General features: G+C 38.1%; 2 protein-coding genes across 2 annotated transcripts in view; both read right to left on the reverse strand.

Moving 5' to 3' along the window:
* CSPP1 (centrosome and spindle pole associated protein 1) overlaps window positions 1-9,630 on the reverse strand; it is a 65,717-nt gene extending 56,087 nt beyond the window's left edge. The window contains exon 1 of the mRNA XM_063451345.1: window positions 9,557-9,630. The gene's annotated coding sequence lies outside the window, so the exon portion shown is untranslated. The remainder of the gene's footprint in view (window positions 1-9,556) is intronic.
* The window catches only part of SGK3 (serum/glucocorticoid regulated kinase family member 3), a 392,044-nt gene that overhangs the window by 71,007 nt on the left and 310,327 nt on the right, over window positions 1-10,710 (reverse strand). The gene's annotated exons all lie outside the window — the stretch shown is intronic.

A 10,710-nucleotide genomic window follows, 5' to 3' on the forward strand; every position in this document is an offset into this window, starting at 1 on the left:
CAATAATGAGATATAGAGCAATATAGATCGTAAGGAGAATTCCCAATACATCTCATGGAGAAAAAAAATGCCTTGTAAGAAATATGAAAATAAGAATAGGCAACACCCTGAAAAGTGACAGACTTAGGCACAGGGTTAAAAGTTTTCAGTAGCACTATACATTTTATATTTAGTTGCCACTCGGGTAAAATTAAATTACCAATGATAACATGCATGATTACTATACGCAGGCAGACTGTTCTCCCTTTCAAGTAGCATCATACATTGGGGGAGAACCTCTATAAGCTCCTTGCGGGCTTTCAAGCTGTTACAGTTAAAAAGTTGAAATGTTATCCGGCATTTTGTCCTGTTGCCAGAGGCACGGCACCATGAAGCTCCTACAAACTCCTACAGACTTGTTTTGTGTGGGATTTATGATTAAAACAAATCACAGCTGTGCCAACTCTTTGACAGAGCCATTTGGAAAATCTACACATGATGCAGTCTTGTAGAGCTATCATATTGTTAGATTGTCAGCTCATGGGCCGTCTTCTATAGCACTCTAATGCTGCAGGTGTTGGGCTAAAGCATGTCATTGGGTTGGGGTCTATACTTTGTTTCTGTCAGTATATCTTTTGAGTCCGTCTGTAAAACCGTTTAAAAGCACTATGGAAAACATTGCTTTATAAGAATTGTAAATAAATTAATATTGTAGTGAAAAGGTAAATGCTAGACATAGGGAGGAAAGAGGGCATATAAATAATACACAGTAAGAATGGTTGTTTTTTTACATTGTATAAGCACAGGTACACACAGTACCACAAGACCATGGTACTTCACCATGCAGAAACACATCTACACTGCATCAATAACCATTGCTCCGGCACCTTATGGAAACAAGGATATACACTGTATCACTAGTGATTGATGCCTCATCACACAGAGAGATGGATCCGTACATGGCTGTTCACCATGCAGAGACATGGCAATAATGGAGAAAATCTATAAAAGTATACTATTCTAAATAGTGGGGAAATCACCATGGAAACCAGTGGAACTAGCAGGCACATTCCATTGAGGACTCCGTCCATTTACTATTTTAACCACTTTTTACAACAGAACACTTTGATAAATCTCCCTCACTGTATCACTGGTTGTTTGTACCTCACAATGCAAAAATATGGATAGATACAACGTTACATTACTAATCATTAGCACCTCATAAAGCTGATAGATGATACACACACACACATAACTCACAGGTACCTCCCAAAGCAGGAATAAGGATATACACAGTATAAAGTCACTGGTACCTCCCAAAGCAGGAATAAGGATGTACACAGTATGAACTCACAGGTACCTCCCAAAGCAGGAATAAGGATATACACCGTATAAACTCACAGGTACCTCCCAAAGCGAGAATAAGGATATACACAGTATAAAGTCACTGGTACCTCACAAAGCAGGAATAAGGATATACACCGTATAAGTCACTGGTACCTCACAAAGCAGGAATAAGGATATACAACGTATAAACTCACAGATACCTCACAAAGCGAGAATAAGGATAAACAGTATAAAGTCACTGGTACCTCACATAGCAGGAATAAGGATATACACCGTATAAGTCACTGGTACCTCACAAAGCAGGAATAAGGATATACACCGTATAAGTCACTGGTACCTCACAAAGCAGGAATAAGGATATACACCGTATAAGTCACTGGTACCTCACAAAGCAGGAATAAGGATATACAACGTATAAACTCACAGATACCTCACAAAGCGAGAATAAGGATAAACAGTATAAAGTCACTGGTACCTCACATAGCAGGAATAAGGATATACACAGTATGGTTTACAACTCAAGGGAGTTGGCTTGGTTCAAAGTGGAATCATTTAGATCTGAAGAAAGAGATTTAGCCCTTCTGATATGGGATGAGTTCCGTAAGGTAAACCATCAACCAAGGGAATTCAACTCAAGGGTTTTAAACCATCTTACAGAAGAATTGCAACAAATAAAAAAGAATCTTAAGATAACTAATAAAATATTTGAAGGAGCCAATTTGCGACTTCTAGAAAGAGTAATGCCAGACTTAGACCTTCGTTCTTGGAGAATTTACAAATACATTTTTATAGAATATCTTCTCCTAAACTCTAAATTAAGGTCATTTGACAACCTAAAATTAAAACTTGGTATTTCTGACAAAGAAACTTTTATATAAGAGTAAAAAGCTTCCTGAATAAATATCTTTTAAAGACAGAAGGAGATAAGAAAAGGCTAATACGTAAAATCTTAAGTGGAAGAGTTGTTAAAGCAGTTAGTTCAATAGCTAAAGAATGAATAAGTCAATCACATTCATACATAGAATCACCAGCAAATTAAGAAATGGGAAAAAGATTTGAATCAAACAATTACAGAAGAGGACTGGTGTCCCTCTTTAAAATCAATTTAAAAAAAATACATATATTGTCTTAACATTATAGAAACTAATTTTAAAGTCTTACATAGATGGTATAGGGTTCCAACCAGACTGGTCAAAATATCTTTAACTCCCCACTTTGTTGGACATGTCTAGCCCATGAGGGCTTAATGCTACATATATGGTGGAACTGTCCCCAGAAACAGCCCTTCTCAACCTTAACTGGAGTAAACTTCCAAAAAGTCAACAAATACTTACTCTCCATTGTCTCATGTCTGCAAAAATTATAATCGCGAGACATTGGAAACAAATTTTAACGCCAAACCTTTTATACAATATAAAAATCAACTTATTTACCAACTTGAAATGGAAAAGGGAGTTTCTTATTCAAACAATTTAAATCCGATCCATAATTATATACATTGGATCAACAAAATAAAGGAAATTCCTTAAAAGTTCTTTATCTGAACTTTAAACTCAAATCGCTTTATATGCTGTGTTCAAATATATTCACATAAGTGTTATACCTGTGAAATATACTAAACTATATTATATGTATCAAATGCCTTTGTTTGTAAAATGTCCATGTTTTCACTGTTTATATGTACTATATAAAACTAATAAAAAGATTAGACAAAGATCTACACAGTATAAAGTCACTGGTACCTCACAAAGCAGGAATAAGGATATACACAGTATAAACGCACAGGTACCTCACAAAGCAGGAATAGGGATTTACACAGTATAAAGTCACTGGTACCTCACAAAGCAGGAATAAGGATATACTGGTGATACTCGAAAAATTAGAATATCATGCAAAAGTTCATTTATTTCAGTAATGCAACGTAAAAAGGGGAAACTAATATATGAGATAGTTCAAGCCGTGATTTGTCATAAGTGCGATGATTATGGCTTACAGCTCATGAAAACCCGCAAATCCACAATCTCAGTAAATTAGAATATTACATGCAATCAATAAAACAAGGAGTGTACATAGAACAATATCGGACCTCTGAAAAGTATAAGCATGCATATGGACTCAGTACTTGGTTTGGGCCCTTTTGCAGCAATTACTGCCTCAATGCGGCGTGGCATGGAAGCTACCAGTCTGTGACACTGCTGAGGTGTTATGGAAGACCAGGATGCTTCAATAGCGGCCTTCAGCTCTTCTGCATTGTTCAGTCTCATGTCTCATCTTTCTCTTGGCAATGCCCCATAGATTCTTTATGGGGTTCAGGTCAGGCGAGTTTGCTGGCCAATCAAGCACAATAATCCAATGTCATTGAACCAGGCTTTGGTGCTTTAGGCAGTGTGGGCAGGTGCCAAGTCCTGCTGGAAAATGAAGTCAGCATCCGCATAAAGCTCATCTGCGGAAGGAAGCATGAAGCGCTCCAAAATCTCCTGGTAGACGGCTGCGTTGACCCTGGACTTAATGAAGCACAGTGGACTAACACCAGCAGATGACATGGCTCCCCAAATCAACACAGACTGTGGAAACTTCACACTGGACTTCAAGCATCTTGCAGTGTGTGCCTCTCCATTCTTCCTCCAGACTCTGGGTCCTTGGTTTCAAAATGAGATGCAAAAGTTGCTCTCATCAGGAAAGAAGACTTTGGACCACTGAGCAACAGCCCAGGTCTGTTTTTCTTTAGCCCAGGTAAGACGCTTCTGACGTTGTTTGTTGTTCAGGAGCGGCTTGACAAGAGGAATACAACATCTGAAGCCCATGTCCAGGATCCGTCTATGTGTGGTGGCTCTTGATGCACTGATTCTAGCCTCAGTCCACGCCTTGTGAAAGTCCCCAACACTTTTGAATGGCCTTTTCCTGACAATCCTCTCCAGGCTGCGGTCAACCCTCCTGCTTGTGCACCTTTTTCTTCCACACTTTTCCCTTTCATTTAACTTTCTATTAATGTGCTTTGATACAGCACTTTGGGAACATCCAACTTCCTTTGCAATTACCTTTTGAGGCTTTCCCTCCTTATAGAGGGTGTCAATGATGGTTTTCTGCACAACTGTCAGGTCAGCAGTCTTCCCCATGATTGTGATTCCTACTGAACCAGACTGAGAGGCCATTTAAAGGCTCAGAAACCCTGTGCAGGTGTTATGGCTTACTTAGCTGATTAGAGTGGGACACTGTGAGCCTAGAATATTGCACCTTTTCACAATATTCTAATTTACTGAGATTGTGGATTTCGGGTTTTCATGAGCTGTAAGCCATAATCATCGTACTTATGACAAATCACGGCTTGAACTATCTTGCTTTACATGCAATGCGTCTCTCTCATATATTAGTTTCCCCTTTTATGTTGCATTACTGAAATAAATTAACTTTTGCACGATATTCTAATTTTTCGAGTATCACCTGTACACCGTATAAACTCACTGGTATCTCACAAAGCAGGAATAAGGATATACACCGTATAAACTCACTGGTACCTCACAAAGCAGGAAAAGGGATTTACACAGTACAAACTCACTGGTATCTCACAAAGCAGGAATAAGGATATACACAGTATAAACTCACTGGTACCTCACAAAGCAGGAATACGGATAAACACAGTAAAGTCACTGGTACCTCACAAAGCAGGAATACGGATAAACACAGTAAAGTCACTGGTACCTCACAAAGCAGGAATACGGATAAACACAGTAAAGTCACTGGTACCTCACAAAGCAGGAATATTCATTTTGATCTCCTCCTTCAAATTCACCACTGACAGAGGTGAGCATCAGAGGGCAAAGATAGAATAATTAATAAACTAAAACAGTGTGAAGGCATGCATGTGTGTAGACAACAAACTGCATGTGTGACAGTCTATGGTTAGTTTGTTGTGTGTTTAACCCTTTAAGGACCAAACTTCTGGGAAAAAAAAGGGAATCAGGACACGTCACATGTCATGCGTCCTTAAGGGGTTAAAACTCTGATACACAGCATTACTAGACAGACATTTTATTAGCTGACTCCACAGAGATAGAGTGGATATACTGCATTAGTAGTCTGGTCTCCGGGAATTGGCTATGCAGACAGATTCACAATGTTACCATTTTCTGGTGTATTAGCTACATTGCAAATTGTTGCATACACTGTATATTACTACTAGTTTCTGGTACAAGACCATATACAGTCAAGCGTAAATTTACTTGCATTATATTTATTTTTGACACATCTAGAGCAGTGCTTTACACCTTTAAATTAAAAGGTGGAACAAACAAATTCTAGGTGTTTTGGTTCAGAAGTAGTACTATTGCCTCCATCACCAAGGAGTTAAAATGCATTTTTGTTTTTTTAATAAATGTCAGAAGTAAAGGAACGCTGAGAGTACCATAACCACTACAGCCCACCCTCCTAGGGTATGCAGTCAAGCAGTTTGAGAAAGGTTTGACAACTTATCTGGAACAAACCGGGGGGCCAGTCACTTCCTGCAAGGTGCTTCCATTAGCTTCACTGAACTAAACACTGACGTGCAGGGTCAGCTCATTGGTTTACTGCATCAGCTGAGTGCCTCCCAGCACTGCTGGGCTTAGCTCAGTGAAGGTGCTTCTGGCTGAAGAGGAAATTACAAAAGGCACCTGATTGACCCCAGATAAGTTGTTGAATATTCACCCTGGTAGGATGCCAGGGCACCCCTGGAACCATAAACACTACATAAGGCTGTAGTGGTTATAGTGCTTGGCGTATTCCTTTAAAATTGGAATCCCCATATGGCAATTAATAATTAAATACCCACTAGAGAGTGGAAATAAACTCTTATATGAGAGTGATTTGAACCATTTTGAAATCAGCTAGCGGATTTTCTTTTTAAAAAGGCTATAACTTCTCAATTAAAGGAACACTTTAAGACCAGGTTTTGTCTCACAGTACGTAACCAAACCATTTTAGAATGGGTCCTGCCAGCATCTGTATCCAATGTTTCCAGTCTTTTCTTTTAGGAATATCTGGTTAGCTCTACAGAGCTAAGCAGGGCCAAGCTCACTGGCTGAGCAATCTCAGCCAAGGAGAACGGTTTGGCATCAGTAAGTGTTTGAAAGGTACTAAAAGTGGATTATAGTGGTTATGGTGCTTGCAGAGTTCCTTCGACTCCCCACTTTACTCTTTTCAATGCAGCAGAATCTTATCTGGGCAGAATGCTTTCTAGCAGTAGAAAGAGGGAAGTGCTCATGCCATTGTACAGAACACTGGTGAGACCTCACTTGGAGTACTGTACACAGTACTGGAGACCCTATCTTCAGAAGGATATTGATACCTTAGAGAGAGTTCAAAGAAGGGCTACTAAACTGGTTCATGGATTGCAGGATAAAACTTACCAGGAAAGGTTAAAGGATCTTAACATGTATAGCATGGAGGAAAGACGAGACAGGGGGGATATGATAGAAACATTTAAATACATAAAGGGAATCAACACAGTAAAGGAGGAGACTATATTTAAAAGAAGAAAAACTACCACAACAAGAGGACATAGTCTTAAATTAGAGGGACAAAGGTTTAAAAATAATATCAGGAAGTATTACTTTACTGAGAGGGTAGTGGATGCATGGAATAGCCTTCCAGCTGAAGTGGTAGAGGTTAACACAGTAAAGGAGTTTAAGCATGCGTGGGATAGGCATAAGGCTATCCTAACTATAAGATAAGGCCAGGGACTAATGAAAGTATTTAGAAAACTGGGCAGACTAGATGGGCCGAATGGTTCTTATCTGCCGTCACATTCTATGTTTCTATGTTTCTATGTTTAAAAGTCAGGTGCAAAATCCAACTGTTACCTTTCTCCCACAAGAAATCTCAACACCGCATACCTGCAAGGCAGAGGCTAATGCCCAGGGTTGTTTCATACTCGGCAGATAGACAACTTGTGATGCAACAGTTGGCAAAATCAATTCTATACAAATTCTAGAGCCCATTGTAAATAAACTATATAACTTGCTATCTTATCTTGTTTATAAATCATGCATAGGAATTCATTTAAAACCATTTAGACATAACATGACTCAGAGACGCAGGCAATCAATAACACAAAAAAATTTGAAAGAATGCCAACTTAAAAACATGAACCCATTAGAATTCCACAGAACTGAAGGTGGTACAAGATTCATCAATAGGAATTTGCATAATTCACTAAACTATAAACTGCCAAATTTTAGTCAATAACCACGACTGCCATAATTAACAGATCTATTCTGTCTTAATAAGGATTATACTTGGATACAATCTATTGCATGTATTTTATAATTATGGTTAAATTAGCAATCCCACAGACAGCATGTTTCAGCTCATACAACCCAGTTGAATCTCACATCCTAAGGGTCATTCAAACAGTAAAGTGCAGCCAAAATAGCGGAGTTTGGGGAAACTAAACCTCCAAATCTGCTACAACTTATTGGTTCATAGCCGTTCTATGTTTACTAGAGAAACACTTACGGTAAGTCCTGATAAAGCTGATCACCAAATATGCAAGCTACACACACACACACACATCTCTGAACTAGTTTACAAACAGCCTGAACTAAACCCTCATACAAGAAGCAAGATATCTGAGACAAGTATCACTTTGTGTTAAAGATACATGAACGGTAACATTTTATGTGATACTTATAGGGGAGAGGAGCAGCAATAATAACAAATACAGAATTATGTCTGTTATGAATGGAATACAAAGTGATAGCTGTTTTTTTCAAATGTTTTTTACTACTCTATTAAAAAGTGATAGCTGTTTTGTTTTACTCTATTAAAAAGTGATAGCTGTTTTGTTTTACTCTATTAAAAAGTGATAGCTGTTTTGTTTTACTCTATTAAAAAGTGATAGCTGTTTTGTTTTACTCTATTAAAAAGTGATAGCCGTTTTTTTTACTCTATTAAAAAGTGAGCCGTTTTTTACTCTATTAAATGGATAGCTGTTTTTTTACTCTATTAAAGGGATAATGTTTTTTACTCTATTAAAGGGATAGCTGTTTTTTACTCTATTAAAGGGATAGCTGTTTTTTACTCTATTAAAGGGATAGCTGTTTTTTACTCTATTAAAGGGATAGCTGTTTTTTACTCTATTAAAGGGATAGCTGTTTTTTACTCTATTAAAGGGATAGCTGTTTTTTACTCTATTAAAGGGATAGCTGTTTTTTACTCTATTAAAGGGATAGCTGTTTTTTACTCTATTAAAGGGATAGCTGTTTTTTACTCTATTAAAGGGATAGCTGTTTTTTACTCTATTAAAGGGATAGCTGTTTTTTACTCTATTAAAGGGATAGCTGTTTTTTTACTCTATTAAAGGGATAGCTGTTTTTTACTCTATTAAATGGATAGCTGTTTTTTTACTCTATTAAAGGGATAGATGTTTTTTACTCTATTAAAGGGATAGATGTTTTTTACTCTATTAAAGGGATAGATGTTTTTTACTCTATTAAAGGGATAGATGTTTTTTACTCTATTAAAGGGATAGATGTTTTTTACTCTATTAAAGGGATAGATGTTTTTTACTCTATTAAAGGGATAGATGTTTTTTACTCTATTAAAGGGATAGATGTTTTTTACTCTATTAAAGGGATAGATCTTTTTACTCTATTAAAGGGATAGATCTTTTTACTCTATTAAAGGGATAGATCTTTTTACTCTATTAAAGGGATAGCTCTTTTTACTCTATTAAAGGGATAGCTCTTTTTACTCTATTAAAGGGATAGCTGTTTTTTACTCTATTAAAGGGATAGCTGTTTTTTACTCTATTAAAGGGATAGATGTTTTTTTTACTCTGTTTTTTTTACTATATTAAAGTCATAGCTGTTTTTTTTTTACACTATATGAAAGTGATATCTGTTGTTTTTTTTTTTTTACTATATTTAAGTGATAGCTGTTTCTCTATTAAGTTTTCATATAACACAAAGTGAGCTATAAAGTTAATAAACCCTCTATGTGTTGGTATACACGGTGCACACAGTGCTCTCCCTATGAGAGACCATTATACAGACTGACATTACATTCACTCTGGGCATGTGACTCCCCAGCTGGTATGGACAACAAGTCCCATAATGCTCAGCCAGCTCAACTAGCAAACTATATCCCCCCCCCCCGCAAATAAACCAAGTGCGAACACTAACCGCACCCTACAATGATTGGCAGACACAACACACTCCCATCACTTTCAGCCAGGTCCCATAGCAGCCATTACCTGCACAGCGAGCCGCCTGGGATCGCCCGGAGCAGCCTGCCCAGTGTGTGTATGCGGCCGTTAGCTGTGTGTCTCTGTGGTGACAGGCCCCGCCCCCGGCTTACAGCTGAGCCTCTCCCCCGATACAGGCTAAGATCCCCCCCTGCTGGCTGGAGGATTGCATTGCACCGTTAGTTGGAACGCAAGAAGCTGGGTCACCTGCTAAAATATCTCCCTCTCAGATAACGTTGGTATATTCCATTGGGGAGCTGCAAGTGGGTGAGAGTTCTCTGGACTTATCTTATCTGGACAGAGAGGGGGGGGGGGGGGGGGGGGTCTCTTATTAGACGGGTTTGGCATAAGGCACAAGCACAGCTGGTATTTGTAGCCCAGCAGGTGGCACACACCTCAGGCTTCAATAACTTTACAGAAAAAAATATATATATATCAAAATTGTTATTAGCTAAAATGGGATTGGACCTAGCTGGAAATCAACTATTATAGGTAAAAATTGTAAAAAAAAAAAAAAATAGAGTTGGCAAATCTCTCTTATTTAGCTATTTTGACCAGAAATGTGAAGTCAGCTGGTCCATTCCTGATAAAGCAGTTAATGTGAGTGAATAGCTCTGTAATCTCCCAGCAGTTTGCATGTCCTGTAATTAGCAGTTTGTACAGTCAGTTTGTATGATATACTTTGTATCCAGTCAGTTTAATATGTGACTTGCCCTCCTGCAACATAACAAATAAAAATAAAATATATATATATTCTTTCCAGGGAAAACAATTCCCATAGAAATACAGGGAGGTATTTGGAGATCTAAGGACATTAAACAATAAGGAGAAGGTTATCACTGAGTGACTGGTTTCACACACTGTATTGCTTACAGAGAGCCATTGCTCCCTCTATCACAGCCAATAGACAGTGTTATTGTTGTTATCATTGCTCTCGCCAGGGGGCGCTCCAATTATTTCTAAGCAATAGCAGCTTCCCAATGGAATATACCAATGTTTTCTTAGAGGGGTGTTTGGTGCTGACTAGCCGGTCACGAATCTGCTGTACGTATAGCCTGATATATTCCAATAAGGCATTCATTATTCTGTGTAGTTTATGATAAGTATGGGCAATGGGATTGCTTAATAAAAATAAATTGCTTGCCTTTTGCTTTGATTGAAGA

Source organism: Pelobates fuscus, chromosome 4 (assembly GCF_036172605.1).
Source record: "Pelobates fuscus isolate aPelFus1 chromosome 4, aPelFus1.pri, whole genome shotgun sequence".
Classification (NCBI taxonomy): domain Eukaryota; kingdom Metazoa; phylum Chordata; class Amphibia; order Anura; family Pelobatidae; genus Pelobates; species Pelobates fuscus.